At 39.1% G+C, this 26,816-nt stretch overlaps 2 long non-coding RNA genes across 2 annotated transcripts in view; both read right to left on the bottom strand.

Annotated features, from left to right (window-relative positions):
• Positions 1-26,296, bottom strand: part of LOC145534254 (uncharacterized) — a 101,136-nt gene extending 74,840 nt beyond the window's left edge. Inside the window, exon 1 of the long non-coding RNA XR_014074386.1 lies at positions 25,746-26,296. This is a non-coding gene — a long non-coding RNA (uncharacterized LOC145534254). The remainder of the gene's footprint in view (positions 1-25,745) is intronic.
• On the bottom strand, positions 9,334-12,574 carry LOC145534195 (uncharacterized). Its single transcript, XR_014074330.1, has 2 exons — positions 11,567-12,574; positions 9,334-9,431 (listed from the first exon to the last, which is right to left on the bottom strand). It is a non-coding gene; the product is annotated as an uncharacterized LOC145534195 (long non-coding RNA).
• Positions 26,297-26,816: the final 520 nt, after the last annotated feature.

Genomic DNA, 26,816 nt, shown 5'->3' with positions numbered 1-26,816 from the left:
ACCATCTTTCAAATTCCATATATATATATATAAGGATCTGTTTTTTAAAGCTTGTGATTTTTTTTTTTTTTTAGCTGTGCTGGGTCTTCATTGCTGCACTTGGGCTTTCTCTGGTTGTGGTAAGCTCTGGCTTCTCAATGCGGTGGCTTCTCTTGTTGCCGAGCATGGGGCTCTAGGCTCATGGGCTCGGTAGTTGCAGCTCCGGGCTCAGCAGCTATGGCATACAGGCTGAATTGCTCCGAGCCTTGTGGGATCTTCCAGGACCAGGGGGTCAAATCTGTGTTCCCTGCATTGGTAGGTGGAGTCTTACCCACTGTACCACCAGGGAAGTCCAGCTTGTGAACTTTATGATACAGTTTTCTTGATACAACTGTGCTTCATGTAACATTTTTGCAACAAACTTTCTGATCTCCCCTACAGCATTTAAAAGGCAGTGAATGTAAAGTAAAATTTCAGAGTAAATACTCCCTCAATTCCCCAGGCAGCATCTTAAAACAGGGAAACAACACAAGCCCCAGGAGGAGCCCCTAAGAGGCCTGTGTTTTGCGGCCCTGGTGGATCTCTGCACTCGCGGAGATTCCTGGGGGGCAAAGCCATTTGTGTCAGCGCCTCTGGGGTGACACAGTCCCTAAGACCAAGGGAGAGTACTGCTTTGGATGTTGCTCTTTGCTCTTTCCAGAGCCCCAAGGAGACTTCTCAGCACACTTAAAACAATAACGGAAAGAATCGATTTAACTTTAGTGCTCGTGGAACAGATTCAGAGATAGGGACTTGTGTAAAAACATTTTGGTTTCACATCACCAGAATCTGCTATTATACAGAATGCTGTTTTGTTAGTTTTTTAGGGTCATCAAAACAAAGTACCACAGTCTGGGTAGCAACAGACAGGAGCAGATGGACTGGCTCCAATGGCAGCAAAGGATCTTGGGGATTTGAGACTTGAGACTTCTTGGCCTCACATGGGTCCACTCAAATGTTCAAGGAAGCACCCCCTCCCACCAGTGTCCTGACCTTCTCAGAGCATGTGAGCCAGGCCATGACGACCATACAGATTGCTGGGTGATTAAAACACAAAACACGCTAGGCTGGATTTGATAGGTCTGGGGTCTTGGTCAAATCCTGGCCCCCGAAATGGCCTTCTTCCTAATTTCAGCATCCCATTAATTCCAGGACTAGAACAATTTTCTTCTTTCCCCCAGAGTCATCCATTTTCCGATGTCAGGATGAGTGGCAATTCTTTTCAGGAAACAACTTCTTGTACTCTGATAAACTCTCCACCCAGGAAAATCCATTTTCCTTTGCAGAGTTGACACAATTCTATAAGAATTCTTTATTGAAGAATAAAAAGCACAAATGGCAGCACTAGGTAACCTGAGCACTTTGGTACAAAATCAGGAGAGGAGCTGACAGCTCCCCAAAAAACAATGCCTGGCTGTTCGAGGAGGTCACCTCAGGCACCCCCAGACCTGGGTGAAAAAATGTGTGTATTCAGAAAAATCCGTGTTATTAAGTTTTGAGAAGATATATATATACACACACACACATATATATGTATGTATATATGTGTGTATATATGTGCATATATATATGCACATACATACAATGTTCATGCAATGAGACAAAATCATTCTGATTTTTCCACTGGAGCTACCCAAGTCTGAACTTCACCAGGCAGTGAATCCTGGGAGCTCAGGGCAATGACAGGATTTGTGCTTGAACTGTTCTTTAGGTGGATTTGATCTAATGGCATTAATGTGATTTGAACTCTGAAATTCCAGCCAGAGCCTAGAAAGTCTTTTGCTCAATTCCCCTGCTACCTGAAATTACTGAGTTGAAAATGCCTCCAGTTCTAATCCATTAAAGTTAACAACTTTCAGAGCCATTAGTGCTAACAACTTCCTCCGTCACAGTTTCTCATTGTAACCCCTTGTGAAGAAATTATGCAAAAAAAGTGGATCAAGGGAAAATAAACAAATTCAAACCTTGTAGCACATTGACATGAGCGATGAGGGTACAGCATGGTCAAGGTCTGTGAGCACGTGCATCGTGCTGAGTGGAGCCCTACAGACCCTGTAGACCATCGCCCGCCAGGCTCCTCTGTCCTTGGAATCCTCCAGGCAAGAAATACTGGAGTGGGTTGCCATTGCCTACTCCAGGGGATCTTCCTGACCCAGGGATCGAACACAGATCTCTTGCTTTGGCAGGCGGGTTCTTTATCATTGAGCCCCCTAGGGAATCCCTGACTCCTATTTCTCATAGGCTTTCTGGGTTTGGATGCTCCATGGACCAGTGCGGCCAAAGCTCCTCCTTCAGATGTTCTTCAGGGTGGGAGGGGGTGGGGGTGAGGGTGTCTCTTGCTTGGATTTCCTTGAGGGGTTTAATTTATTATTTGTATTCCCTTCTCTCCTTCAGGGGTCCGAGATCTGTCTTAAGAACATGAACCCTCCTCTCATCTCCCACTGCATTCCCTGTTTTCCTATCTTGGATCTAATTTTATATCTTTCAACCAGAAACCAAGAGCCATCACATTGTGAGGTGGATGATCTTCTTTAGGTGCTTCCCCAAACCTGCAAACATGCAACGTGTCCTTCTTTATACTGTGTTAGAATATCTCGGCAATTCACCAGGAAAATGGCTGTCATTTTTACAGTTAAGGGAGCATATTTCCAATTCCACTTTAGAAACAGTATAAAATACTGCATTATAGAAACAGAATGGCCCATGGACTCTGAAGTCAGACTGCCTGAGTTCAAATCTTGCAGTATCTGTGACTTAACAGCTATGTGACTTTGGACATCTGTGTCCCCCAATGTCCCTGTCTCTAGAATGTGGTTGGGAACACTACCTGCCTCAAACGTAGCAAGTGTGAAGCTCTCAGCCTGACACAAAGTGAAAACTTTGGTATTTTTATTTATTATTTATTACTATTTCATCGTTACTGCTTCTTTAAGTTTTAGTCAATCCATAGATGCCAAGCCAAATTGTACTCACGCTGACAAAACACAGAAATGAAAGAATCTTTGTACCTCTCAGTTGGCTTATAGAGTGGCTATAAGTTTGCTAATCACAGAAGCAGATCGGCTAGTAATTATACTTTCAGCCTCTCTCAGATAATCTGATTCACTTTGGGACAGCAGAATCCAGAGAAAAGGGAATAATGGACAAGAGAAGAGAGCTGAACATCTGAGTTCTAGGAGGGTCAGTAAGAAAGGAAACACTCAGTATTTCTGAGAATCTAAATAGAAGCTGTAGCAGAGATAAAGAAGGAAACCAGATCTGGGACAGTCTTACAGAACACAAAGCAAGGTATAATAAATAAGTGAGAGTCAATTCCTAGGCAGGTGGATAAGAAGTCCTGGGTTCCCCAAGGAGAGAGGGGTCTGGAATTCTTAAGGAGGAGGAAAGGACAAACTTTTCCCTCTACATTCCTTAGGATTACACAACAATAATGTATCCTGCTTGAGGACAATTTCTGGAAAAAACCTTCTGGCTAATCCTGTAATCTTAAAATGTAAATTATGGGAGTGGGTCTAGTAAGGTCTTTACACCCTCCAGACATTCTTTTGATTCACTGTAATAACTAATTAAAAGTATATAACTCCTTTGCTAACACTAGTGAAGGGGGCACTCTTTCTGCCCCCTTCTGATGTCTATGTCAGAAGCTTTCTCTATCTCTTTTATACTTTAATAAAACTTTATTACACAAAAGCTCTGAGCGATTAAGCGTCGTCTCTGGCCCCGGATTGAATTCTTCTTCTCTGGAGGCCAAGAATCCCGGCGTCTTTCACGGTTCAGCAACAACCTTTCATAAGGGTGAGAAAAGCGGTTTCTCTGGCAAAAATTCAGATGAGTGAAGTTGCCTGCCAAAGTCACGCCTCCCGAGGGCCAAAGTCACGCCTCCGGAGCTCTAAGATGGCAGCCTTCGGGTGCCAGCGCAGGGACAGCACCTATTTGGCATGAGATGTGCCATTCACACCTTTTTTTCCTCCAGACAGTACATGGGCTAGCCTGCTCTCACAGTTTTAGAATGTAAGTCATGACATGAGCAATTTCTTTGTGTGTAACATTCATTTTGACATTTTGTTTTGAAGTAATTGAGGCTTACTGGAGAGGTGCAATCTTTGTGGATAACTCGTTCAGTTTCCCCTAACGCCAATACCTTACGTGCCTACTGGGCAATTACTGAAACCAGGAAATTTAATAATAATGCAGTCCTATTAAGTAATCTACAGGGCTGACTTGAATTTTGCAAGTTTTCCCGCAATCAGTATAGCAAAGTGCAAAAAATTTACTGTTATTTTTCTTTGTTTGGGTGGCAGAGAGAGGGAGAGTGAGTCCCTCTGATTTTGTGGTTCCTTTTTTTTGTGGTCCTTTTGGGGTCCTGTCTTTTCTTTACCCAATCTTTTCAAAAGAGGCTTCTTCCTGACTGCCTGCTTTTTCTTCTCCCCCAGAACTAAGTGTTTTGAAGATATCTTTTCAAACCATGTGTCCTTCTTTATTGGCCACATAGCTTGTGCAGTCCAGTTCCCCAACCAGGGATTGAACTTGTGGCCCCTACAATAGAAGTCTGGAGTCCTAACCAATGGACCACTAGGGAATTCCCTAACCACATGTACTTTTTGACACCTTCCCTTGACTGTATTTTATTTCACTCGGTCACTTGGCTTTGTACGTTCAGACTCGGGGTAGGTTCAGCATTTTTGGCTGTGGTTTTAGATCACTCCTTGCCCTGTCAACACCTCCCCTCTTCTCTCTTCCATGCGGTTTCTCTGCATTTGCCTTTCTTCACAGCAAAGCCTGGCAATGAGGTGGCGATGGGAGTGAGAAAGAGAGGACAAATTCTAGGATTAAAGGGCAAATGCTAGAATTGAAGAGATATAATGATTTAAATACAAGAAATTTTTTTTTAATTCTTCATGACCTACTAGCTAAAGGCAATTTCATTTGAATGTTTAACAGAGAGGATACTTACTGTTATGCAATGAACATCTGTCTCTCTTCAAAATACATATATTGTAATCCTATCCACAAGGTGATGGTGCTGGGAGGTGGAGACTCTGGGAGTTGATTAGGTCACAAGGGAGAAGTCCTCATCAGTGGGATTAGTGCCCTTATAAAAAAGACTCCAGCAATCCCACTGCTGGGCATATACACCGAGGAAACCAGAATTGAAAGAGACGCGTGTACCCCAATGTTCATCGCAGCACTGTTTACAACAGCCAGGACATGGAAGCAACCTAGATGTCCATCAGCAGACGAATGGATAAGGAAGCTGTGGTACATATACACAATGGAATATTACTCAGCCATTAAAAAAAATACATTTGAATCGGTTCTACTGAGATGGATGAAACTGGAGCCCATTATACAGAGTGAAGTAAGCCAGAAAGAAAAACAACAATACAGTATACTAATGCATATATATGGAATTTGAAAGATGGTAACGATAACCCTATATGCGAGACAGAATAAGAGACACAGATGGATGAAACTGGAGCCCATTATACAGAGTGAAGTAAGCCAGAAAGAAAAACAACAATACAGTATACTAATGCATATATATGGAATTTGAAAGATGGTAACGATAACCCTATATGCGAGACAGAATAAGAGACACAGATGCATAGAACAATTTTATGGACTCTGAGGGAGAAGGTGAGGGTGGGACGTTCTGGGAGAATAGCATTGAAACATGTATATTATCATATGTGAAATAGAACACCATTCCATGTTCGATGCATGAGACAAGGGCTCAGGGCCGGGGCAATGGGATGACCCAGAGGGATGGGATGAGGAGGGAGGTGGGTGGGGGGTCCAGGAAGGGGAACACATGTAAACCCATGGCTGATTCATGTCAATGTATGGCAAAAACTATTACAATATTGTAAAGTAATTAGCCCCCAACTAAAATAAATAAATTTATAAAAAAAAAAAAAAAAAAGACTCCAGACCAGGGAAGAACAAGTATTATGGGAGCACAGAAAATAACCATTGTATAAATTCCTTTTGCTTCAAATGATAATAAACTAGCTTAAAACAAAACAAAACAAACAACAGCCTCCAGAGAGCTCTCTTTCCTTTCTTCCATGGAAGGACATAAGGACGAGTGGGCAGTCTGCAACCCAGATGATGGCCTTATCAGAAACGAAACAGCTGGCACTCTGATTTCAGATTTCTAGTCTCCAGGAGTGTGAGAAATTTTCTGTTGTTTATAAGCCACCCAGTCTGTTATAATTGCTTATGGCAGCCTGATCTAAGATACCTAGTTTGTTGCAAATGGCATTTGAAGCTAAAAGTCAAAGTTCCAAGGTCTTGGTTCATATACATCACGTTCTACAACTTTTCAGTCATATTATTTTTAGTGTTATCCATAGTGACCAACAAGAGTTATGGACTCATTCTTTTTTTTTTCGCTGACAGTTCAGTGTGTCAGGAATACTCTCTCCTGAGTGGATTGCATACATCCCTCAACTGTGGATGATTCTGATCATCAGCTCAAGTGGTGGTATGGCTGACCTGTCCTTTGGCACCATTAATTTTCAGATCATCTCTACTGCACCATGAAGATGATGAAAGCCTAAAAGCCTGAAGCCAGACTGTACATGACTTCAGGGCTGTAAGCAAGTCATGTTAATAACTGTACAGTCTGTCAAGCATTCTGATGCTAGCAAAGATCTTCATATTCTCACTGCCAACTATTTAACACGAGATAGGATGAAAAGGGCCACAAGATCTTTCACAAAGTCCGTTATGAAAATCTTGATCTTAACCACTTTGGAGATATTTTTTGTTCCTAGTGTTACTTCGTTTTTTTTTTTTTTTTTTAATAAAAGCTTCTCCCATTTATGTTCTCTGTAGGACTTTTGTTCCAACTCTCTCCTTTTAAACCACTGGAAAGAGGTTCTCAATACATCTCTACTCTTTCAACTTATATCAATAATTAAAGGAGTGAATTTCTTTTAGCTCTATAAACTGAAACTGAAATTATATCAATTGTTGGCCCATGAAACATTCCCTTGCGTACTTAGAGAGTTTTAACGTAAGAAGGAATTGAAGCCTCAGAATTTTAAAAGTTCTCCTTGTGCATTAGCATCTGTCTTCCAGAACCTTTATTTTCAGTGTTTCATATACTAACATTTTGGGTGGTTTGTTTAGGATTACTCATCACTGTGGCCCTCTAGTCTCAAAGTCAGATCTTCTGTCTTATTTTTCTGATCTCTGTTCCATTGCCTCTTTAAGCTGTTTCTTGTCCTTGGTTACTCCAGAATCTATATTCTTGTATTGAGATTAAGTTTTAGCTAAGAGTTCTGTATGGTTTAGAAAACTATATCAACTCTGCCATTTGTTGATTCATTCATTAATGCAAGTTTTATTAATCAAAAATGATGTAGCATTAACTGATAGAGACTGAGGATGCAGTCATAATAGCTACTCTAAAGAAAATCAACCTAGCAGAGTAGAGAAAAAATATTAGAATACTACAGAGAGAGCTATCATTGAGGTGTGGACAAGGTAGTGTGTAATGGCAGAGGAGGTGCAGCAAAAAAGATAACCTAAGTTAGCCAGAGGGGGTCCAGTGAGCAATCAGAAAGCTTACAAGGGGGGTGGCTTTTGAACTGAGTCATGAAAAATCAGTATGAGTTCAATAATAAAGTCCTTTATCCATCTACTAATGCTTTACTTTCAGCATAGATCTCTCATCTTAAAACATCATTTTTTTTTTATCCTTTATGTCTTTTTCCTGTGACCATCCTATTTCACTTTGTCTCATCAGGACTCACCTTCTTGAGAAAACAGTTTATATCTGCACTTTCTATTTTCTTAACAACCAATCACTCATCCGTCACAGCTATCCAGTCTGTGCTCCAGCCACTGCACAAAAAACTACCTGTCAGCTCTCATAGATGACATCCTAATTGCCAAATTCAATGGCAACATTTCTCTCCTCTTTCATTTGACCTTTCTGTATCATCTGGCATATAGGTTATCATTTCCTTTCATGAAACTGTCATCTGTTAACTTTCTTGCTATCGCTTTCTCTAATTTTCCCCATTTCTAGAGGGTCACGTGAAAAATTTTCTTTAGGCAATTTCCCTTCCTCCTCATACTACTAAAGCTAGCTAAACCTTAGCTTTTAGAAGACAGAGCTAGGGTTCCCTTGGTTAATTAATTTGATAGTTTAATAACAGCTAAGTATATGATACAAATCTGTAGAAATGAGGACTGAACCTGTGTTTCTCTGGTCTGGAGAGTCAGTCCGTAGAGTATCATAATTCTGATATGTAGTGTCTATAAGGGATTTACTCTATGTAAGATTCTAAGAATAAAGAGAATGTGTACATTACTAGTTAACAGATTATTATGTTATAACAAATTATATAATTGTTATAATCTGTTATAATGATTATAACAGATTATATGCCAATATCAATTAGAGGTTATATTTGCTTTTCTTCTTCCTCTATTAATATTCATGGCTGCCTTCTTGGCAGAGATAATTTTATTTTGGCTTATATATCTATATTCACTTTTGTTAAATCCACTGGCTCTTTGGTTCTTTTCTGTTTGCAATATTTCCAGCAGTAACTGTAAACTCAATTCCTGTACAATCTTCAATCATGTAATATTTCCTTCCTCTGTGTCACTAAGAACGGTGTTGAATTAGAACAGGATGATGATCTATCTTAATCGAGCCTCATTAGACATTCCTCCCAAATTTGGAAGAACCTGTTCTTCAGTCCCCAAAGACCCAGCATCCTCTTACCCACATTTCATCAATAACTACTTTAACCAGATGGTCATTATTTCCCAATTTCCCACATTTCTTTTCTTCATTTTCCTCTTTAAAAAACAAGCATCTATAACACATTATCAAAGGCTCATTGATTTTTATGTCCCTCTCTATTTGTTAGCAGGCCTTTATTTTCTCTGCCTTCCTTTTTCTTTCAATATTTAAAAACTCAGTAACTCGGTCGGTGTGTTTCCCTCTGTCAGTCTTCTTCTCTGGAAGTTTCATTTCTCTGACTATATTTTTCATTTTTTAACAGTTTTTTCTTTGTTCATGTATTTAGTAAGTTCCGTGGCAGACACTAAACTATTGGAAGGTAAGAAAAGTACGTTTTCCATGCTTTTAAAGTGGGTGCTTTATAAATTATGCCTTTTTCTGAGGTGATAATGGGTGATAATCACAAACATCTTCCATGAAATTATTCCCCTATGTTCTTCAGCCTTTGGTATCTCTTATTTTTAGCAGTATTAGCAAACTACTGTGGTAGGGAACAGGTTGGAAGAGCTGAGAATATTTAGCTGTAAGAGCCCGTTTTAGAACTTCGCTTTTTCTTTTCATATTGCTATTGTAACAAAGATTGTAGCCACTGGTAATCACGTACCTAGTGAAAGTGAAAGTGCAAGTCACTCAGTCGTGTCTGACTCTTTGCTACCCCATGGACTATACAGCCCATAGAATTCTCCAGGCCAGAATACCGGAGTGGGGAGCCTATCCCTTCTCCAGGGGATCTTCCAAACCCAGGGACTGAACCAAGGTCTCCCTCATTGCAGGTGGATTCTTTACCAGCTGAACCACAAGGGAAGCCCAAGAATACTGGAGTGGATAGCCTATCCCTTCTCCAGGGGACCTTCCCAACCCAGGAATCAAACCAGGGTCTCCTGCATTGCAAGGGGATTCTTTACCAACTGAACTATCAGGGAAGCCCAATCACATACTTAAGTGCTGCAGAAAATGTTCTCCACATAACCAGTTATATCTGCTGAGTTTCAAACTTATACAATTTTCATTTTGTCTTTTGAAATATTTTAAATGCTAATATCTGAGGTGGCCAAAGTACTGGAGTTTCAGCTTCAACATCAGTCCTTCCAATGCACACCCAGGACTGATCTCCATTAGGATGGACTGGTTGGATCTCCTCACAGTCCAAGGGACTCTCCAGAGTCTTCTCCAACACTACAGTTCAAAAGCATCAATTCTTTGGCACTCAGCTTTCTTCACAGTCCAACTCTCCCATCCATACGTGACTACTGGAAAAAACATAGCCTTGACTAGATGGACCTTTGTTGGCAAAGTAATGTCTCTGCTTTTTAATATGCTATCTAGGTTGGTCATAACTTTCCTTCCAAGGAGTAAGCATCTTTTAATTTCATGGCTGCAATCACCATCTGCAGTGATTTTGGAGCCCCCCAAAATGAAGTTTGACATTGTTTCCACTGTTTTCCCATCTATTTCCCATGAAGTGATGGGACCAGATCCCATGATCATAGTTTTCTGAATGTTGAGCTTTAAGCCAACTTTTTCACTCTCTTCTTTTGCTTTCATCAAGAGGCTTTTTAGTTCCTCTTCACTTTCTGCCGTAAGGGTGGTGTCATCTGCATATCTGAAGTTATTGATATTTCTCCCGGTAATCTTGATTCCAGCTTGTGCTTCCTCCAGCCCAGCGTTTCTCATGATGTACGCTGCATATAAGTTAAATAAGCATGGTGACAATATACAGCCTTAATGTACTCTTTTTCCTATTTGGAACAAGTCTGTTGTTCCATGTCTAGTTCTAACCGTTGCTTCCTGACCTGCATACAGGTTTCTCAAGAGGCAGGTCAGGTGGTCTGGTATTCCCATCTCTTTCAGAATTTCCCACAGTGTGTTATGATCCACACAGTCAAAGGCTTTGGCATAGTCGATAAAGCAGAAATAGATGTTTTTCTGGAACTCTCTAGTTTTTTCAATGATCCAGCGGATGTTTGCAATTTGATCTCTGGTTCCTCTGCCTTTTCTAAAACCAGCTTGAACATCTGGAAGTTCACGGTTCACGTATTGCTGAAGCCTGGCTTAGGGAATTTTGAGCATTACTTTACTAGCGTGTGAGATGAGTGCAATTGTGCGGTAGTTTGAGCATTCTTTGGCATTGCCTTTCTTTGGGATTGGAATGAAAACTGACCTTTTTCATTGGAAAAGACCCTGGTGCTGGGAAGGATTGGGGGCAGGAGGAGAAGGGGATGACAGAGGATGAGATGGCTGGATGGCATCACCAACTCGATGGACATGAGTTTGGGTAAACTCCAGGAGTTGGTGATGGACAGGGAGGCCTGACGTGCTGTGATTCATGGGGTTGCAAAGAGTCGGACACGACTGAGTGACTGAACTGAACTGGCTGATCTTTTGTTTAGGAATTTTTTTAAGTGAAGGTCACTACTGCACACATTAAATAAAACAATACTTAAAAGAATACACCGAAAGGATGTTGTAGGAAAATATGGATTCTTCAATGAATTATTGCATGCCTCTAACCTGCTCAGATGATAAAGAATCCACCTGCACTGTGGGAGACCTGGGTTCGATCCCTGGGTTGGGAAGATCCCCTGGAGAAGGGAATGGCTACACACTCTAGTATTCTTGCTTGGAGAATTCCATGGACAGAGGAGTCCATGGGGTCTCAAAGAGTCAGACATGAACAAGGGATTAACACTTTCACTCTCACTTTTTTTTCTTACAATATTAAGATGTGAAGGGAAGAACCAAATCATACAGCTCTATAAAGATTATACACAGAAATCTGACTTAAAATTAAGTAACAGTATAAATATATTTTATTTGTATCTACTAAATCAGAGACACTTCAGTTTATTTTTCCCTATACTCTGAAACATTACATAGGCCTTATTATAAATACTGTTTCCTGTTTCTGTATTAAAAATGTGAAATTAACTGTGAGCTAGTAGTATTATATTGACTGCCCTCTTTTGTTCTCCTCTTTGAGCATTCTCTTTATGGTTCTCAGTATTTGCTGATTACATTTATTCTGTTACTCTTCAAGGGTATTGGAGAACTTCTCATCTCACAGTCCCATTAAGGAAAATTTTCCTAAGAAGGGAATGTGAATATATATGTGGAAGTTTGAAAAATTAAGTCAAGCCCAGTCTTAAAAAATTACTCCCACACACTTTATCTCTATTACCTCTATTTTTGAATTTTCACATACTTTTTTTTTTTTTTCATTTTGGGAATAGATTTTTTTTTCTGGAATTATCTACCCATTCTTTTGGTTCTTGTTACCTTCAAAATCTAAAGATGGAGAAACTGATACCAGAATGTCTATCTCCCAGTAAGAGTTGAAAATTCAAGGGAACATATTAAATAATTGTTTTCATATGCTGAACAATAATAGGTAAAACAGGACTGTGGATCTGAAAGGAGAGGCCAGACAAAGAGTGAATCCTCTGATGACCATGGCTTTTGGTCTGAATCTACTCCCTGGACTCTAGCACAGGGAGTAGTACTCAAGGATACCACAGGAAGAATGCTGCTTTGAATACACAGAGATCAGACATTGGGGAAACTGAAAACTGTGGTGCACAAGGACAGAGGGACTGGAACTCAACCCATATATATTGCAGTTATCTCTAGTCTCTGCTGAATACCAAGTTGTGCAAACATTGGTTCTAGGAGAACCTATGCAACTTGGCTTTATCAGAAACATGCTAGTTCTAGGAAAACTGGCATGGAACAATCATCAGGAAACTAAATTTAAATCATTTCCAGATCTCAAAAGGGCTTAAAGATATCCGAGTGCCAATAAATCCATAATGGAGAGACCTTGTTAAACACTGGCATTAAGTAGGGAGACAAGGGCCACACTTCAGTGGCAGGGATCAACCAGCCCTGGAATAAAACTACTGCAGACAAGCTCTGGTAAAGTCTAAAATAAATAAGCCTATCAATAAGCAAACTCAACTAGCTTATAAAAGACAATTCTATTCTAGATGGAATTAGCAGACTAAACTTTAGAACAGTATCAAAGACCAATGAACAGGAAGCCACTGAACCAGAAATCATCACACTGAACTATTCAGTTGAGAGGGGGAAAAAACCTGAAATATATAAACAGAGGCTTTGAGACATGTGGGATCCTATCAAGGTGGATAGAATTGGAGTTCCAGAAAGTAGAGGGTTCAGAAACAAAGTTGAGCAAATAAGGGTCATTTTCTTTTTTTCAAGATCAGTTGAAAACTTTAACTTAGATATCTAAGGTATTCAGTCACATGCAGACTGTCAATGTGATGGAATATATAATTCTTTAGAATTCTTGGAAAATATCTGTAAACATAAGATCAATGTATAAAAATCCACTGTATTTTTATATACTGGCAATGAAACTTTATAAACTGAATGATTAAAACATACCACTTACAGTAGCTTAAAATAACAAGAAAAGGTGAGATACAAGTTAAAACTACAGGTGCCAGATCTGTACAGTAAAACAACACAATGTTGTTGAGATAAATAAAAGAAGACCCAAGTAAATGTAAAGATACACCACGGTGGTTAGTTAAGATGTTTGCTTCCTCCAAAAATATGAGCTGACTTATAGAAATTCTATTTAAAATGCCAGTAGGCATTTTAAATAGTAATTAATTAGTTAATTAATTATATTTTATAGAGTAAGAGAGTAGGGCTTCTCAGGTGACTCAGTGATAAACGATCCACCTGCCAACACAGGAGACATGCATTCGATCCCTGGGTGGGGAAAGCCCTCTGGAGAAGGAAAGGGCAACTCACTCCAGTATCCTTGCCTGAGAAATCCCATGGACAGAGGAGCCTGGTGGGCTATACAGTCCATGGCATTGCAAAAGCAGGACACGACTCAGTGACTAAACAGCAACAACAGAGGAAAGGAGTAGAAAATGAGCAGCTGATTCTAAAAGTTGTATATGCAAAAATAGGTCACAGGAACAAAAGTTGTTCACTGTAAGAACTGATGAGGAAAAGCTCAGGGCAGCATAGGCAGCTTAATATATTTAATTTACATTTCTAAAAGCTTGCAGAAAGAATGGTAATAAAGCTTTCTAAATATCTGCAGATAATTTTTAAATATTCATTTACTATTGGAGACCATTTTCCACATTCATAACTCTCTTCATATATTTTTAAGCATAAGCCTCTGTAACAAGCATTGTACATGGAGAAATACACACAAACAAGAATATAAACTCTGAATATTTCCAATTTGCCCATTTTAAATAGTCTATATAGTGCTATTCTTGTTATTTATTTTTCTGGGCTCCAAAATCACTGCAGATGAAATTAAAAGACGCTTACTCTTTGGAAGGAAAGTTATGACCAACCTAGACAGTGTATTAAAAAGCAGAGACATTACTTTGCCAACAAAGTACCATCTAGTCAAGGCTATGGTTTTTCCAGTAGTCATGTATGGATGTGAGAGTTGGACTATAAAGAAAGCTGAGCGCTGAAGAATTGATGCTTTTGAACTGTGGTGTTGGACAAGACTCTTGAGAGTCCCTTGGGCTGCAAGGATATCCAACCAGTCCATCCTAACGGAGATCAGTCCTGGGTGTTCATTGGAAGGACTGATGTTGAAGCTGAAACTCCAATACTTTGGCCACCTGATGCGAAGAGCTGACTCATTTGAAAAGACCCTGATGCTGGGAATGATTGAGGGCAGGAGGAGGAGGAGATGACAGATGATGAGATGGTTGGATGGCATCACCAACTCAATGGACATGGGTTTGGGTAGACTCTGGGAGTTGGTGATGGACAGGGAGGCTGATGTGCTGCAGTCCATGGGGCCACAAAGAGTTGGACATGACTGAGCGACTGAACTGAACTGGTAGTACTATATGTAAAGCTATTTACTTTATTCCCAATGAATGTGAAATTAATATTTCTATTTTAATAAAAATCATTTGTATCTAAGCAAATCACTCTCTCAGTTCCTATAAAGACTACAATCTCAAGACCAAATATTATTTACAAAGAACACTAAGCTAATATGAGCTTCCCAGGTGGTGCTAGTGTTACAGAGCCTGCCTGACAATGCAGGAGACATAAGAGATGTGGGTTTGATCCCTTGGTGGGGAAGATCCCCTGGAGGAGGGCATGGCAACTCACTCCAGTATTCTTGCTTGCAGAATCCCATGGACAGAGGAGCCTGGTGTGCTGTAGGCCATAGGGTCACAAAGAGTCAGATACGACTGAAGCAATTGAGCACATATGCGCTAAGCTAACATACCACCAATTTACACTTGGATATTGTTCTAGAAATGGCTTTTGTTGGCTTACTTTTGATTCACATGAGAAACTTGGATTTGTAGTGTTAGATGTTTGAAGGAGACAGAAACTTAAATATTCATCTACACAAGTAACAAGATAACAACCAGAAAATTTTCTAAAATATTTCCAGTAAACTATGGATACACGATGCAAACAATACATAGATATTACTCTACAGCTTTAAAACCAGTAGACTAGAAATATAAGTCCCTAGATACTACCTGCCCACCTACCCTTGACCAAGTAAAACTGTTTTATTTATACTTGAATTTACAAAAGCATTCTTGGTTTCTGTGACCTTTATTTGACCTGTATGATTTAATATTTTTCCCAGTATCAATTATTTCCTTTGACTGGAAACAAAATGAATTAATTATTTTGGATGCCCTGCTATAAAAATCTATATTTATTTCTGATTATTAGGAATAGAGAAAATATCATAGCTTCAAGTCTGTATTTCTTTGAATTGGTAATTAATAATTGGGCAGAATCTTTGAATTAGCTCAGAAATATTTTTCACTGTTATAATGTAATTAGACATATCTTAGGAGTATATCAACCTTTAAAATTATGCATATTATTTTATTGCATGTACAAAACTGGCCTTGTTTTTCAGATATTAGCTTTTGAATAACCAGATTTGTGGGTTTAATTGTAAAGTCCAATTATTCATAATTATACAAATTCCCACTGAATTCATTAGATTTTATTAAGTGTTTATAAATGAAGAAACAAAACTGAAAATTGTCTTCTTTTACAGTAGTGCTTTCAAAAACCATTAATCAGCATATTATATTGTATAAATGACACTAGCAAATAGAGACTGCAAGTAAGAACAATAATTTGTTTTCCCTTGGATATTTTATGTTTTGATGAAATAGAATGAGAGCTCTACCAAATTACATTATAAGAATTAAACAATGTCTATTAGATGTTAGTCTACATTTTGCGAAATTATTTGGCTAACATTGTTAAGTTTACTACTGTCATGTTTTAAGAACTAAGAAAAAGCATAACAGCTGAGAAGGAAATGTTATAGATTGATCTTTAGAAAAGATGATGTGTGGATATGGGTGTCCTGAGCATTCATTCATTTGTTGCTGTTCAGTCACTCGGTTGTGTCTTTATAGTTTTACGACTCTTTACGACTCCATGGACTGTAGCCCGCCAGGCTCCTCTTTCCATAGGATTTCCCAGGCAACAATACTGGAGTGGGTTGCCATTTCCTTCTCCAGGGGATCTTCCCGACCCAGGGATCAAATGTGCATCTCTTGTGTTTCCTGCATTGGCAGGCAGATTCTTTACCACTGAGCCACATGGGAAGTGGCTCATTCATTGATGGGTATTAAGCATGTCCAAAGCATCACTGGTTCATTAAAGAGGTTACGTAGATAAGCATCTTTCCCACAAAAATATTATAGAATATATATTAGTTTTTTTTTAACAGAAGAAATAATTTCAAATAAAAATTATTTACACAGAATTGCATAAAGAGTAAATGTCAGGAACAGGATTTGACACTGTATGTGTTTGCTATGTCAAACTGAGTTCAAAATCTTAAATTGCACTCTTTGGATAATTTTTTTTATCCCAAGTTTTCCTCCCCTAATAGGGCTGAATAAAACAATAAAATTTTCCCAGATTCAATTTGATCTAATAACTCGAAGAGGAGGCAGGTCAGACCATCACCAAATATTAGTAACATATATAGACAATATAAATATTATGCATACTTGGATTTTAAGTCATTTAGGAAATGTTTGATGAATACCTGCTATGTACAAGGCATATATGAAATATAATAAATATTTTAAAGTATTTATAGTTAACATATGGATCATATTTTAGTTAGTGACTTCACTTTCACTTTTCACTTTCATGCATTGGAGAAGGAAATGGCAACCCACTCCAGTGTTCTTGCCTGGAGAATCCCAGGGACAGTGGAGCCTGGTGGGCTGCCATCTATGGGGTTGCACAGAGTCGGACACGACTGAAGCGACTTAGCAGCAGCAGCAGCATATTTTAGTTAGTTAAAATTTTCAAAAACATTAAAATGATGCAAATAGTTTAGAAACCTTTCTCTTTCCTTGTCTCTTAAAGCCATTTCCACACTGGAGGAAACCAGACATAAAATTTTGGTGTATATTATTCCAACCGCTTTCTGTGGTTTTACCATCACATTAACAATATTTGCATTCATTTAACATTTACACTGAATTTATACACATACATACATATGCATACATAAATGAAATCATTAAATAAATTCGTGTTTTGTTTGGTTTTCTGAGACTTGCTTTTCCTACTTAAAATACACCCTTGCTGTCTTTCCATGTCAGTACATAGAGTCTATCATTATTTTAAACTTACTATTTTTAACAGCTCCATTGTAACCTTGTATGTGAGTATGTCAGAATGTTTCCAATTTTTCACTATTCAGTATGGTGTTGAAATGTATGTGCTCATTACCTGGTGACTACAATTCTTACTTCATAGATTCCTGGGGTTTGACCAATGTGACTGGCAGGACACACAACCCGCCCCGGAAGAAGGCTCTCAGAAAACAGGAGAAATTTCCCACAAATGAACTCCGAGTACTGCAAGTTCACACAAGAACCAAGCTAGTTCTAAAATCATCATTCACAAAAACGCAGCTAGGCATGAGTATTGTTTTCTCTTTTTTAATTTACCCAGGAAACCTGACCTGAACCATTATCTCAAGTCAGTTTCTGCATCATGGCTCCTCTGTATTTTGTACGTGGTTGTAAAGTACCAGTCACATAACTTGCTTCTCTTTTTCTCTTTCAGACAATTCTTTTCTATTCTTTCTCCTAAACTACTGCATTACCAAGGGTGAGAGCTGTCTTGTCTATGTCAGTTTCCCAAACACTAAGATAGCGCCTGTGCATAGTGGTTCTCCCAAAAGGTTGTTGAATGAATGTGTTACACACATCACTTCTTTAAATTATTTTATGAAAAGGAATACAGTACTTTAATATTATGGAAAACCATAATAATTTGGTTCGTCATCAACATCTGAGCTATGCTATCACACATTTAGAAAGTTGGTAACAACCTGCATCAAATTCATTGCTTTCCTTTTCCCAGGAATAAACACATTGCTTATTTTTGTGAAAGAAACTATGTGTTATGAATAGAAAGAAGACACTTTGTAGTTTGCCAATGCTAGTGCACTGATATTTAGATACCATTGATTTACTGAATTATGGCATACTACATTCCAGTTTCAACTCCTTTTTCTAAGCTGCCACTTCAGTTTCCTCAAGGCTCGGTTTTCTCTTCTTGAAAATGAATATAACTGTGCCTCTCTAGTGTGAGTAATGCATGTTTTATTTGAAATATAGCTGAGTTGTATGTCATATGTCACAGTTTCTGACAGTTAAAGGCTGTAATATTAATAAAAAAACTGCTATTAATTAAAAATAGTACAGCATTATGGATAACAGTAATAGATTAGTAAAATTAAGAATAATAATACTTGTTAAGCATTTAGTGTACATCAGGAGCTGTTCTAAGTTCTTTGCACATGTTAACTCACTCTGCCTTTATTATAACACTTTAAGGTAGGCACTATCATACCTTTATTGTATAGATGAAATAACTAGGTCTCAAAGAAGTAAATAAGTTGACGGAGATTATACAGTTAAGTGCAGAAACATTATACAGTAAGTGTGGGCTTCAAATTTAGGAATCAGGTACTGAAGAGGATATGGAAATAATGACTGTCGTTGCTATGTGAACATTTCCAACTATTGCCCTTCAAGCTTAAAGGTAATTCAGTTAGAACCAACAAGGACCTATTATATAGCACAGGGAACTCTGCTGAATGGTATGTGGCAGTCTGGATGGGAGGAGAGTTTGGGAAGAATAGATACAAGTGTACATACGGCTGAGTCCCTTCCCTGATCACCTGGAACTGTCACAACACTGTTAATTGGCTGTAACCTGCTACACAATAAAAAGTTCAAAAGAAAGACCAAAAAAAAAAAAAAGGTTATTCAGTTAGAAGGATTCTGTTACCTACTATTTTTCAGGGAAAAAAAGTATAAAAAACATTAAAGAGATCCCCCAAACTTTATCTCAACATACGTACAAACTTTAGTACATGCATGATGATTTCCATATTCTCACTGTAGGAAGAGATTGATTGTAACGTGCCGTGTGTGCTGGTGCCAGACAGTTTCCAGCTGAAAATCCCTCCAGAGGCAGCCTCAGCTGCAGAGAGCATACTCATCCAGGCCCCTCTTCCCCTTTGCCCTAGCAGCACAAATCTAGGGGCTGATCCTTGTAGAATCGCTGTTCAGCTTCAGAGCTCCCTATGGGATCAGCCAGGGCTGTCATTAAGCCTGTACTGATGGCATCACGGGCTCAATGGACATGAGTTTGAGCAAGCTCCAGGAGTCGGTGACGGACAGGGAAGCCTCGCGTGCTGCAGTCCATGGGGGTCACAAAGAATCAGATACGACTGAGCGACTGGACTGAGCTGAACAGATAGCTCTCCGTCTCTTTCCACCCAAGTGTTCCCTTCCTTGCTTTTCCAAAGTTGGAAGACCCTACAAGCACTCCTTAATAAACATCTTACACAGTGAACATTAAATACTGTGAGCCATGCATCTTGAAATAGGCTGTCCCCTTGTCTTCAAGATCAACACATTCTCCTGATTTTCTTCACAAGTCTCATCTCCCTCCACCGAAGTCTTAGATATTGTTCTATATTAGGATTTATCCAAGACCCTCTCTACACATGATCTTCCTAGGCCTGAATGAGTGAATCTTGTTCATGTTCATGGTTTCAATTACCACACACACTGCTAAGTTGCAAAACTACATCTTCAAGCCACCATTTTCCTCCTGTTAGCAATATCCACAAGTGGAACTCTACTGGTTCTACTGAAAACATTTTCTGTAAAGGGCCAAACAGCAAATATGTTAGGTTTTGTGAGTCATACAGTCATCGTTGCAACTACTCAAGTCTGCCATCAGAGCAGCCACAGACAGAAGGAAAATGAACAGTCATGAATATATCTCAAAAAAAAAAAAAAAAACCAACTTATAAAACAAAAAAACAGAGTGTAGGCTAGATTCTGTTTGTCAACACCTGAGCTAAATTATTAGTCGTCTCAAATCTTTTCCCTAACTTGTACTTCCTTCATATCTCAGCCCAGATATTACTTCTCTCTGGGGATCTCTGTCTCTGTTTCCCCTCCGTATATTTTCCCCATACTTCTTCTATCATACTTAAGTTATGTATTAACCTGTCGGCCACCCCATTAGCTTGTAAACTCCAACAGAGTAGCAAGCGAGCCTATCTTGCTTACGTTTGTATCCCTAGGATTTGTAATGTTTGGGCCAAGTTAGGCACTAAACAAGTATATCCGGATGAATGAAAGCATATTAAAAATATGGATTTGGGAATAAGCTAGATGTATTAAGGAGGAGGAATTGATGGGTATGGATAGCTATCTGGTGTGAGATATGATTATATTTTCCTAGAACATACATAAAATCAGTAAACTATTTTGCAAACATTTGAGTCTCCCAAAACTTAAGGCTTCTAAGGTTTGAAACAACCTTAGGAATTATATATACTTCAGTGATGAACTGGACTCACATTTTATTTTAGTTCCGCATGATTCAAATGAGTAATGCACTTCCATCAGTATAGCATGTCTAATGAGTTTTCAGTGTAGGTTGGAAGGGGTTTGGTGAGCGTAAAGGAAATTGGTCCCAAGACCTGCCTACCTGCCCAATTTGGACTCAGTCTAATTATCCCTCCTCATGCAATTCTTCTCACAGCCAAATGCCTCACTGCAATTACTCTCACAGGCAATTTTTTTTTTTTCCTGCCTCTGAATCGTTTCATCTGTTATTATCACTCCCTGAAGTGACCCTCCCCCTGTTCTTCATTTGTTTTCTTCCTTCTCAGCCTTCAAGTTTCAGAGGGGCTTCCTCTGGTTAACTAATTACATGTACACCGAAGTTCTCACCTCTCTAAGCCCCTTTCGCTGCACCGGATTCATTTCCTGTTTAGAATTAATTTTAAGCTGTTAACTGTTGTATTATGTGTTTACTCACTGAAAGGTAATCTGTGTTATGCTGGGTGGGTTTAAATTCCAGTTCACCAGCTACTGGAAACTGGCAATGCTACTGGAAATTCACGTGCCCCAGATTTTTCTGTGAAGTTGAAGACAATGTGCTTAACCACACAGATTTGGGTGAGAATTGCAAGAATTAAAGTCTTTTGAAATTTTGCTGGAAAATAACTCAATACAGATTAGCTATGTAAAGCATTAATAATGATTATTACTATTAATCACAGTATTGTTAATAGTTATTATTGATATATTATTAATGACCAACAAACATTAACAAAATATTATTATTAATACTATAACAAAATAGCTAGTATTTATTATCTATCTCCCTCACTAAAAGTATCTGTTAGCCAAGGACCATATGTGATTTTGTTCAGAGCTATATACCTAGTGACTGGCACTGCAGTGACTGTTGAATGAGTGAGGCTGTCCTAGGAGGCTTCTCCCCGCTGCCAGTGGTGAAAATCCTTGGGCCAGCGAGTGTCCAAGGCTCGATCAAACAGCAGATGCCTACAGAGCAGTTTGTCTTGCTCAAGTCAGCAAGGATAGAGTAGGGAATTGAGCTTGAGAAATGTACCCTGCCCAGGCTTGCCCTGTGCTAGTTTTATTTTACCAGTGACTAAATATTTAGGAGATTTGTGACTGCCACATAAAACTTACCATTTCTTTACCATTGTTCATTGGCAAAGCAACTGTGAACAGAGAGTCTTCATTTCACACATTGGTTCTACTCCAAGTTTGTTCCCATGTCTGTGTTTATGACTGCAGTTTTCAGGACCTGCCCCACAGACACCAAAACACTATGATGCTCAAGGGCCTTATATAAAATGTATGCGACACAGTCATCCCTCTGTATCTGTGGGTTTCACATCCAGTGATTCAACAACCCATTGATCCACTTAGGATGACTGTATAGGAGGACGTGGAGCTGGCAGACAGAGTGCCAACAGTATGAAGTGACTTTGATGAGCCACTGCTAATGGCCACTATCAGGGGTAGGCCTCCACTAGCTTCTTCTGGTGTGCACATCTGTAGATCTATGCTGCTGCTGCTGCTGCTGCTAAGTCGCTTCAGCCGTGTCCGACTCTGTGCGACCCCATAGACGGCAGCCCACCAGGCTACCCCGTCCCTGGGATTCTCCAGGCAAGAATACTTTTCACAAATAGTACTTAAAATTAAAAGTGAGGAAGAAAGCAGTGATACCCAGTCATGGAGAGCAGAAACTGTGTAGTTCATATAAAACCAATAAAAGCATTTCTAGTACTACGGGATGGATAGTCCAAACTACATAGCTTACATATGAATGATAAATATAAATGTGAAATATTCTACTGATGATAAAACAGGCACTTAATTTCTAAGAAAATTATTGTGAAAATACTGCATAGATACCAGAGGAAAAACAGCTTATCTGTGTTAGAAAACAAGGCTGTTAACATTTACTTTCAAGTTTCCTGGTAAACAAACATTCAAGGTTACAACTTACAATGTATTTTTACGGTAACAATATTTCCCATTAAGCACAACACAATAAATCTTTTTAAGGCTTTTTTGGATGTATTTTCCTCTGAGCTGTATTTAGCCTTGAACAAGGCATCCTGATGAAAAAAAATTAGAAATTGATGTTGAAAAACAAGAGCTTATGAAATCCCATTTTATCTACAAAGAGACGGCAGTGAAAAGGGAGAAAAAAACTTATTACAACCAATGAAAAATTGTAACTCCTTTGCTACTAAAAATTTCTTTTATTGTATTAACCCACTGTCAGAACACATAAACCTATTTCGTATAGCAATCAATTCTAAAACAATTACAAAGCTTGCAACACAGCTCTGGAAAAGATCTTAAGAGTTCTCCTGGATGAAAAATTCTCTAAAAATAACAGAACTACATTTTGAAGGGAAGACCCTAAGAATTCCTTTTCCTATGGAAAACTATTAAAAATATATATTTAGGGCTTTTAAATAGCAAGTTAGAAAACTCTGATACACATAAAAATAGAATATATAAAATATATAAAATCCTATATAAAAATAAAATTCATCTTTAACATTTAATATCCAGAGGTCATTTCTGTGTGCATGTGGACACACAATTATTTGTTCTTTCTTTATGCATGTGGCCACTGGGAGTTGCTTTAACTGACTTCTGTTTCCTTTTCACATGCTTCTAACTTTTCCTTCCCTTCCCTTTCTTTTCCATTTCCTTTCTGGCACTACCAGACAGAGATCTCCCTAATCTTCTTGCATTTTTCTAGCCTCAGGCTAGAATCAGTCATTTTTCCTAAATGACCTTGCCCACACTTACTGGAGAATTGTGTCTGGAAACTAAGAGCTGAGTGATGGTTGTGCTCATTGCTACTGAGATGCCATTATCTTTAGCCTCTCTCAGTGGACAAAAGTAAAAAATATGAATGTACACACAGCCGTACATATGCACAGAACTAAAGTACCCAATGCTAATCCAGTACCTCAGGGTTCATTGTAGACCTCCTCTTTCACTTATTTTTAATGTTTTTTTTTTTTTTTTAAATCTGACAGTTAGAAACCTGGCTACTATAATCTGTGATCTACTGGCTTATTTGATTATCCCTAGAATACATGTGAGGCTTCCCAGGTGGCTCAGTGGTAAAGAACCCACTTGTAATGCAGGAGATGCAGGGGATGTGGGTTCAATCCCTGGGTCAGGAAAATCCCCTGGAGAAGGGAAGGGCAACCCACTCCAGTATTCTTGCCTGGGAGAATCACATGGACAGAGGAACATGGCAGGCGACAGTCCATAGTAAAGAATTGGACATGACTGAGCTTGTATGCAGGAGAATACATGTAGTTTCAGAATTGCTAACCCTACTCTTGTGGGAATCAATTTAATAATTAATTTACACTACATATGGTTCTCTTGTCAGTAGCCTTACAATATTCAGCAAAAACATTGCTTCCAAAGCTACTTAAGTTAGTTCCTTCCCCCCCCATTTCTTTCATTGAAGTCATATCATACAGTTATAATATGTTTAGATTTATATGTCACCATTATATGTAGTCCATGCTAGGATCCCTTGACAAACTCGTTGATGTTTTTAATTCGGCATACATTAAAGTCCTCTCTGGAAGGGTTTTGACAAATGCAAGGAGTAATATACCCAGTAATCCAATTTCATACAGTATGGTTCCATAACCTTAAAAATTCTCCTTTGCAATCAATCTATTCTTTCTCCACCAACTCCTCTGATGGTTTAGAAAGTTATTAATTTTAGTTTTTTCCTATTAAGAGTGGGGACAATACTCTGTATTCTGACCCTCTTCAAACTGATTCCAGAAGTCTGGCCAACTGATTGCTGATAAAGGTTTCAAGGCAGTTCAATGGAAAATTATATTATTTTCAACAAATTATATTGGAACAACTGGAAATCATATACTCTTTAAAACTGACCATTATTTCATACTATTCTCAAATGTTAACTCAAAATGGAATATAGATCTAAATGTTTAATCAGAAACTATAAAATTCTTAGAATAAAATCATTAAAAGTTTGAAGTAGACAGTGTTTTCTCAGAACACAAATAATAAAAACCACAATATGTATCTATAGATACGTACAGATAGATAATTACATATCTATATCTGTAAACTTGATTTCATGAACCTGAAATACATTATTATAAAAATGAAAAACCAAGCCACAGATTAGGAGAAAGCATTTTTAAGACAGCTCAGATCAAGAATGTGCATGCAGGCATAATATGTAAGTAGATACATAAGTGGTTAATAAACACATGAAAAAAATGCACAGTATTATTACTTATGAGAGAAATCACGGATTAAAATCTCAATGAAATAACACTACAGACAGATTAGAGTCATTAAAATTAACTTTAAAAACTCCTACCATGCTTTTTGTTGTCAAGGATGTGGACCAACCTGAACTCTCATATACTGCTAGTAGAAATATAAGTGGTACAACCATGCTGGAAAATAACTTGATAGCTATTAATACTTAAAAATTAAACATGCACATACTATCATTCTCTGGTATTTACCCAAAACAAATGGAATTTATGTGTAGAAAGATGTATATATCAAAGCTCATAAAACTTTCACTTCAATAGTCCAAAGCTAGAAACAAAGTACTTATCATAAGACAAATAGGTTAACTAATTGTGGTATATCTATACTAATTTTTTTTTTAAAGGGGGGGGGCACCACAAACCATTGATAACAATGGAAGCATCTCAAAATGTTTATTCTGATTGAAAGAAGTCAGAAAAAAATGTATGTGTGTGTATATATATATGTATATATATATACATGCCACACGATTCAATTTACAAACAATTCCTCAAAATGCAAACTAACCTGTAGTGACAGAAATGCATCAGTGGTTGCCTGAGGAAATTAACACTTGAGTACAAAGAAGCTTTTGAGAGTGTTTGATATCTTGCTTGTGGTGGCTTTACATATTATACACCAACATACCAATAAAACTGTACAATTTTCTGTACTTCTAATACGCTTTATTAAAACTGTTCACATTAAACACTTTATTATAAACTTACCGAGTAGGCGATAGGTACTGGAGGGCAGAAGCCGGACATCCAAAATCCCAGCATTCCCTTGGGCCATCACCAAGATGATGGCGCCCAGGTTTCTGTTCTTTATCGTAGCAGGTGGTTCGGTGCCCCGAGCCCTACAGGAGTCTTGCCCCTGGGGCTGCGAGAGGCCCACTCTGGTGCTCAGGGGCTGCCAGCTGTGAAGGAGGCTCTGGTTCTAAGATTTCTTCCCGAAAGGGGGACAAAGATGGAGCTCCCAGGGCTCTTCCACGGTAGCAAGGCCGGCCGCGTTCTCCAGAGTATCCATCGCAGTCTAGACCCACGGCCTGCTGACCTGGTGCATCTTGCTGGGCCCCTGCTGGCCCTGCTGGACCAGCTTCACTTCTAGCGAACCACAGTATGTGACTGTGCTGGGGCCCAGAGCAGCCCGAACTTGGGGCGCTGGCCGCAGAGGGTGTGGGAAGCTGAGCGCCGCGCCCAGGGCTCCCGGACCCGGCGGCTGCTCAGCAGAAGCTCTGCCCTGATGGGCGGACCTGAGCAGCTTCGCAGAGCGGGTCAGCTCGGCCTGGTACCGAGGCGGTCCTGAGCCAGGAGGGGCAGACGCCTGCGCAGAAGCGTCAAGACGGGCTCCAGAGCCGGAAGTTTGCAGGAGTTCTTACATCTGATGCTCCAGGTCGATGACTTCTGATGCGGGGTTGGAGCGTTCTGGGTACATCTGGTCAGCTGGGCCGTATCATATCCGGGTGCGAATTCATCCACAAGTTGACTCGAAAAGCCATGTTTGGAATCACTGTGCCCCCAATTACAAGTACACGTGGATGCAAACCGGGAGAGTTGGCTGGCAGTGCTTTTGGCTAAACAGTTAAGACACCGCCCTTGGAATTGCATCGATTCTTTGTCAGGCAGCGAGATGATTGGGTAAAAAGTATCCGAAGCTCCTCACTTAAAAAAAATATATATACTGGAGGTCACGTCTGATCAAAAGTTACAAGAGTTGTTTAAAGAAGTTTTCATTTAACGAATTGGTTCTTAACCTTGTGACAAGTTTCCGAGATACATGCTGCAAAACAAATGCCT

This window comes from Giraffa tippelskirchi, chromosome 14 (assembly GCF_054371585.1).
Source record: "Giraffa tippelskirchi isolate mGirTip1 chromosome 14, T2T-mGirTip1v1.2.pri, whole genome shotgun sequence".
In the NCBI taxonomy this organism is placed as follows: domain Eukaryota; kingdom Metazoa; phylum Chordata; class Mammalia; order Artiodactyla; family Giraffidae; genus Giraffa; species Giraffa tippelskirchi.
Note: the sequence above shows the minus strand (reverse complement) of the source record. Positions and strands in the feature narration are given on the sequence as shown.